Consider the following 7,066-nt stretch of genomic DNA (forward strand, 5'->3'; position numbering starts at 1 on the left):
AAAAGGCAAAAAAAAAAAGAATGATTTTAAAAATATTAAAAAATTAAAAATATATCTGGCTCTTCTCTGATGTTATGGGCCGTGTGGGCTCACTTCCAAGGTGGTTCCCTCTGTTTAACTTCTTCTGTTTGCTGGTTTTTAGGCTCACTAGTTCAGTCGCGCTGTGGGGAGGGGGGATGCTGCAAACAAATAGCACTGTCGTATGTACACAGTATCTCTGCCCCGCTTGACCTGTCCTTTCTCGCGGCGTACAAACCACTCCGGCTCTACGATGCTCAGCCGGGAACCGTCTGGGGCCGGCCCTAGGCTGCGTGCACTTCCCCGGTCCAAGCCGCTCAGGTTCGGCCCTCAGGCAGCCCTCAGAGGCACAAATGCGGCTGGGACTGCGCTTTGTGCCCTTCCCAGGTCCGAGTAGCTCAGGAGTTTGGCGAGCGCGATCGCCGGGGCTTGTCACCTTTTCCGCCGCTACCGCTCAGCTCTCTGGGTGGACCGCTGGCGCACCCCGTGAGGCAGACTGTGACTGTCCAGCACCCCCAGAAGTCTTAGCAAAGGAGCCTGCTTGCAGTTAGGTAAGTAAAGTCTCTCCGGGTCTGCAATTGCCCCTTTCCAGTCCTTACGGCTCTGGCTGCCTGTCCCCGGCGGGGAATGGTCTGCAGCCGGCTTTTTCCGCTCCGTCCTTTGTTCTGTGCTCAGTCCTGGCGGTGTCTTATGTTCGAGCTTTTCGCGTGGTAGCTATCCCACAGTCTGGTTTGCTAGCCCAGGTTAGATCGTTCTGGTTGCGCGTGGGGCGTTCCTGCCCGATTCTTACAAAGCTCTGCAGCCCGCGCCTCCCGCGCGCCCCTGCCCTGCCCCCACTTCCCAATGGCGGATGCAGGCGTCTGTGCTGCTTTTCCGCTGGGGGAGTTACTGGTGGGCTTGTAATCTCTTGGTTTTAATTATTTATCTATTTTTCCTTCCTGTTATGTTGCCCTCTGTGTTTCCAAGGCTCGCCACAGACTCGGCAGGGAGAGTGTTTCCTGGTGTTTGGAAACCTCTCTTCTTAAAATTCCCTTCCCGGGACGGGCTTCCCTTCCCGGGACGGAGCTCCCTCCCCACCTCCTTTGTCTCCTTTTTCGTCTTTTATATTTTTTCCTACCTGTTTTTGAAGACAATGGTCTGCTTTTCTGGTTGCCTGATGTCCTCTGCCAGCCTACAGAAGTTGTTTTGTGGAGTTTGCTCGGTGTTGAAATGTTCTTTTGAGGAATTTGTGAGGGAGAACGTGATCTTCCCGTCCTATTCCTCCGCCATCTTTTTCTGTCCTATAATGAGAATTTTTAAAAAACCTTCTACAAATCACTTGGAGCATAATTAGGGGTTGATTAAATTTTTGGTAATATGACAGTTAACATTATTGCCAACATTTTTCTTTGAGAATGTTCCTCATGTACTAAATGGATGAAATAATAGCATCTACAAAGTTTACTATCTTGTTATGGTGATTTCAATCAATCATTAAAAGTATATTTATTAGCTATCATAAAGTTATTGGATTTAGGCAAAATGTTTGTCATTTGATTATAATAGCTCCTGTATTACTTTATTACCTTTCCATCATAAATATCCTGCTATACTTTCAATTACTATAAACAGTCTGACACTGGAAATTATTTATCTTTCATCACCTTACAGAAGCTCAGTACACCTTACCTAAGTGATACAAATATATTTACTAGATATATATCTAAAATCCCCTCTTTCTCAAATCCTTCTTCATCCCACATTCAAATTCTCAACTACTTTTCCTGCTTTCCCATAAACCAAGAATAAAGAAAAAAACCCAAGATGCTTAGCTTGCATTTATAGGCTTTACATCCATCTTCTACACTTTTCAGACTTTGCTGTCACTATAACTAGAGATCTTCTGATTCATGTTGGGCTCTGAGGCATCTCACATGATTAAGTGTGCAGAGAAAATCCCCTGCCCATGTTTACTAAATTCCTCATGTCTATAAACATCACCATACTCCAAAAGATAATGTGAATAATTTTTGAGGAAATAGAACATTTTTTTCCTATCTGAAAAATAAAAAAAGAAAATCTCATAAGTGTTCACATTTCAGTAGAGTCTAGAGATATATAACTTATTATGTTAATAACTTCAAGGTTCAATTTAAGAAAAAAATGATTTTTTCTCAAGCAATGTAACTATGCATACCATTAAATATATGGAGAATAAGAATAATGTTATAGAATTTATTCTACAGGGGCTCACAGAAAATCCAAAAAAGCAGAAAATCATATTTATTGGGTTTTTAGTCATCTATATTGTGTTTGTGGTAGCAAATGTGCTCATTGTGGTCACCATCACTGCCAGTTCATTATCAGAGTCCCCTATGTACTATTTCCTGGCCTATCTCTCCTTTATTGATGCTTGCTATTCCTCTGACTTTTCATACTGCTCATGGGGTTCTCAAGGCAAGAATACTGAAGTGGTTTGCCATTCCCTTCTCCAGTGGACCACATTCTGTCAGACCTCTCCAACATATCCCATCCATCTTGGAAGACCCTACATGGCATGGCTTAGTTTCATTGAGTTAGACAAGGCTGCGGTCTATGTGATCAAATTGGCTAGTTGTCTGTGATTGTGTTTTCAGTCTGCCTGCCTTCTGATGCTGTCTCTCAGTGCCTAACATCTTACTAGGGTTTCTCTTACCTTGGACGTGGGGTATCTCTTCACAGCTGTCCCAGCGAAGCACAGCCACTGCTCCTTACCTTGGACAAGGGGTATCTCCTCTCCGTCACTGCCCCTGACCTTGATTCAGTTATATATGTATAGTTATGCTCTGCTGTGCATAGTTGCTCAGTCGTATTGTTTATAGATCCTGAGAGCCTGGAATCCGGACAGGGAATATGTTTTTCCATTCATTTTCAGCTGGCTTGAAGATTGGAGTTGGAATCCTACAAAGGTTCAGTCTGCAGCTTTGAGAGAACCAGAGATCAAATTGCCAACATCTGCTGGATCATCAAAAACCAAGACAGTTCCCAAAAAACATCTATTTCTGCTTTATTGACTATGCCAAAGCCTTTGACTGTGGATCACAATAAACGGTGGGAAATTCTGAAACAGATGGGAATACCAGACCACCTGATCTGCCTCTTGAGAAACCTGCATGTAGGTGAGGAGGAAACAGAACTGGACATGAATTAACAGACTGCTTCCAAATAGGAAAAGGAGTACATCAAGGCTGTGTACTGTCAACCTGCTTATTTAACTTATATTCAGAGTACATCATGAGAAATGCTAGGCTGGAAGAGGCACAAGCTGGATTCAAGCTTGCCGGGAGAAACACCAATAATGTCAGATATGCAGATGACACCACCCTTATGGCAGAAAGTGAAGAGGAACTAAAAAGCTTCTTGATGAAAGTGAAAGAGGAGAGTGACAAAGTTGGCTTAAAGCTCACCATTCAGAAAACGAAAATCATGGCATCTGGTCCCATCACTTCATGGGAAATAGATGGGGAAACAGTGGAAACAGTGTCAGACTTTATTTTGGGGGGCTCCAGAATCACTGCAGATGGTGACTGCAGCCATGAAACTAAAAGACACTTACTCCTTGGAAGGAAAGTTATGACCAATCTAGACAGCATATTAAAAAGCAGAAACATTACTTTGTCAACAAAGGTCCATCTAGTCAAGGCTATGATTTTTCCAGTGGTCATGTATGAATGTGAGTGTTGGACTATAAACAAAGCTGAATGCTGAAGAATTGATGCTTTTGAACTGTAGTGTTGAAGAAGACTCTTGAGACTCCCTTGGATTGTGAAGAGATCCAACCAGTCCTCCTAAAAGAGATCAGTTCTGGGTGTTCATTGGAAGGACTGTTGTTGAAGCTGAAACTCCAATTCTTTGGCCACCTGATGCAAAGAGCTGACTCATTTGAAAAGACCCTGATGCTGGGAAAGATTGAGGGCAGGAAGAGAAGTAGAATGCAGAGGATGAGATGGTTGGATGGTATCACCTTCTCTATGGGCATGGGTTTGGGTGGACTCCAGCAGGTGGTGATGGACAGGGAGGCCTGGCATGCTGTAGTTTCATGGGGTTGCAAAGAGTCGAACATGACTGAGCGACTGAACTGAACTGAACTGAACTGAAATGATTCCTCTGTCAATACCCCTAAACTGTTAGTAGATTCACTCCATGAAAAAAAGACCATTGTATTTAATGCGTGCATGACCCAAATTTTGGGGAACATTTCTTTGGAGATGTTGAAGTCATCCTGCTTACTGTGATGACCTGTGGCCACTATGTGGCCATCTGCAAGCCCCTTGCACTATGCAAGCATCATGACTCATCGAGTATGTCATCTGTTAATGGGAGTGTCATGGGTAGCAGGCTTTCTTCATAGATTCATACAGATCATCTTCATCTTCAGATTACCTTCCTGTGGCCCTAATATCATAGATCACTTTATGTGTGACTTGAATCCTTTGCTCAATCTTGCCTGTACTAATACTCTAGGGCTCTTTGCTGCTGTCAACAGTGGTTTCCTTTGTCTGTTAAACTTCCTTCTCTTGATTGGCTCCTACGTGGTCATTCTGCGCTCCTTAAGGTCCCAAAGCTTGGAGGCAAGGCAAAAAGCTCTCTCCACATGTGTCTCCTATACAACAGTTGTGGTCCTATTTTTTGTGCCCTGCATATTTGTATACTTGAAACCAGCAACTACTTTACCTACTGATAAAGCAGTGGCTGTATTCTACACTATGATAACTCCCATGTTAAATCTTTTAATCTATACTTTGACAATTGCTCAGATGAAAAACACTATTAAGAAACTGTATAGTAGGAAAGTTATTTCAGATGAATCGTAAAATGTGATTGGAACCTAACATGTATTCAGTGGCACCAAGGGTCAAAAATGCATTGTCAATAATCTTATAAATGAATACTTATGATATAAAGAAAATAATTAAGCATTATAATCATAAATTCTGCAGTGACAGAAGAAATGATGGCAAAAAAATAAGTATTTAGGCAAGGGTAAACATTTGGAATATTCTTGCATATTACCAAATTCAACAATGTATATAGATTCACAAGCATTCATTCTAATAAAAAAATTAAAGAAATATAAAATGTATTGGTATTGAGAGTAATCTTCATAACAATCCAAAGAGGTAGAAACTGCTATTATCTCCTTTTTATAAGTAGGAAACAAATAGAAAAAAACGAACTTCCAAACCAGAAATAATAAAGGGTGTGTGTGTGTGTGTGTGTGTGTGTGTGTATATATATATATATATATATATATATATATATATATATATATATATACCCATATATGTATATATGGGCTTCCCTGGTAGCTCAGCGGTAAAGAATCTGCCCACAATGCAGATTCATAAGTTTGAATCCTATGTTGGAGAGATCACCTGGAGAAAGGAATGGGCTAAACACTCAGGTATTCTGGCCTGAAGAAATCTATGTACTGTATAGTCCATGGAATCACAAAGACATTAATAAATAAAGTATAATATAGTATATATGCTATGAAAGTGAAAGTGAAGTAGCTCAGTCATGTCCAATTCTTTGTGACCCCATCTACTGTAGCTACCAAGCACCTCTGCCCATGAGTTTCCAGGCAAGAGTACCTGGAGTGGGTTGCCATTTCGTTCTCCAGGCGATTTTCCCAACCCAGGGGTCAAACTGGGCTCTCCTGCGTTGCAAGCAGACGCTTTACTGTCTGAGCCACCAGGGAAGTCTCACACAGACATATGTGTGTGTGTGTGTGTGTGTGTGTGTGTGTTGTGTCCTACCATTTCTGACTCCATGGATTGTAGACTGCCAGGCTCCCCTGTCCATGGAATTCTCCAGGCAAGAATATTGAAGTTGTTAGTCATTTCTTCCTCCAGGAAACTGGCCAGGGTCTTCCACATTGCACACAGATTCTTTACCATTTGAGCCACCAGGGAAGCCCTGTATGTTATATTATATATTCAGTTCAGTTCAGTTTCTCAGTCGTGTCCAACTCATTGCAACTCCATGAACTGCAGCAGGCCAGGCCTCTCTGTCCATCTCCAAATTCTGGAGTTCACTCAAACTCATGTCCATCGAGTCAGTGATGCCATCCAGCCATCTCATCCTCTGTCGTCCCCTTCTCCTCCTGCCCTCAATCCCTCCCAGCATCAGAGTCTTTTCCAATGATTCAGCTCTTTGCATCAGGTGGCCAAAGCATTGGAATTTCAGCTTCAGCCTCAGTCCTTCCAAAGAACAACCAGGACTGATCTCCTTTAGAATGGATTGGTTGGATCTCCTTGCAGTCCAAGGGACTCTCAAGAGTCTTCTCCAACACCACAGTTCAAAAGCATCAATTCTTCAGTGCTCAGCTTTCTTCACAGTCCAACTCTCACATCCATACATGACTACTGGGAAAACAATAGCCTTGACTAGATGGACATTTGTTGGCAAAGTAATGTCTCTGCTTTTGAATATGCTATCTAAGTTGGTCATAACTTTCCTTCAAAGCAGTAAGTTTCTTTTAATTTCATGGCTGCAATCACCATCTGCAGTGATTTTTGACCCCCCAAAAAGAAAGTCTGACACTGTTCCCACTGTTTCCCTATCTATTTCCCATGAAGTGATAGGACTGGATACCATGATACTAGTTTTTTGAATGTTGAGCTTTAAGTGAACATTTTGACTCTCTTCTTTCACATTCATCAACAGGTTTTTTAATTCCTCTTCACTTTCTGCCATAAGGGTGATGTTATCTGCATATCTGATGTTATTGATATTTCTCCCAGCAATCTTGATTTCAGCTTGTGCTTCTTCCAGCCCAGCATTTCTCATGATATACTCTGCATATAAGTTAAATAAGCAGGGTGACAATATACAGCCTTGACGTACTCCATTTCCTCTTTGGAACCAGTCTGTTGTTCCATGTCCAGTTCTCACTGTTGCTTCCTGACCTGCATATAGGTTTCTCAACAGTCAGGTCAGGTGGTCTGGTATTCCCATCTCTTTCAGAATTTTTCACAGTGCTTTGCAATCCACACAGTTAAAGGCTTTGGCATAGTCAATAAAGCAG

The 7,066-nt window shown here is 42.1% G+C and overlaps 1 pseudogene; it reads left to right on the forward strand.

Annotated features, from left to right (window-relative positions):
- Nucleotides 1-2,201: 2,201 nt before the first annotated feature.
- On the forward strand, nucleotides 2,202-4,850 carry LOC138428944 (olfactory receptor 4C46-like; annotated as a pseudogene).
- The last annotated feature ends 2,216 nt before the right edge of the window (nucleotides 4,851-7,066 follow it).

Source organism: Ovis canadensis, chromosome 24 (genome assembly GCF_042477335.2).
Source record: "Ovis canadensis isolate MfBH-ARS-UI-01 breed Bighorn chromosome 24, ARS-UI_OviCan_v2, whole genome shotgun sequence".
Lineage (NCBI taxonomy): Eukaryota > Metazoa > Chordata > Mammalia > Artiodactyla > Bovidae > Ovis > Ovis canadensis.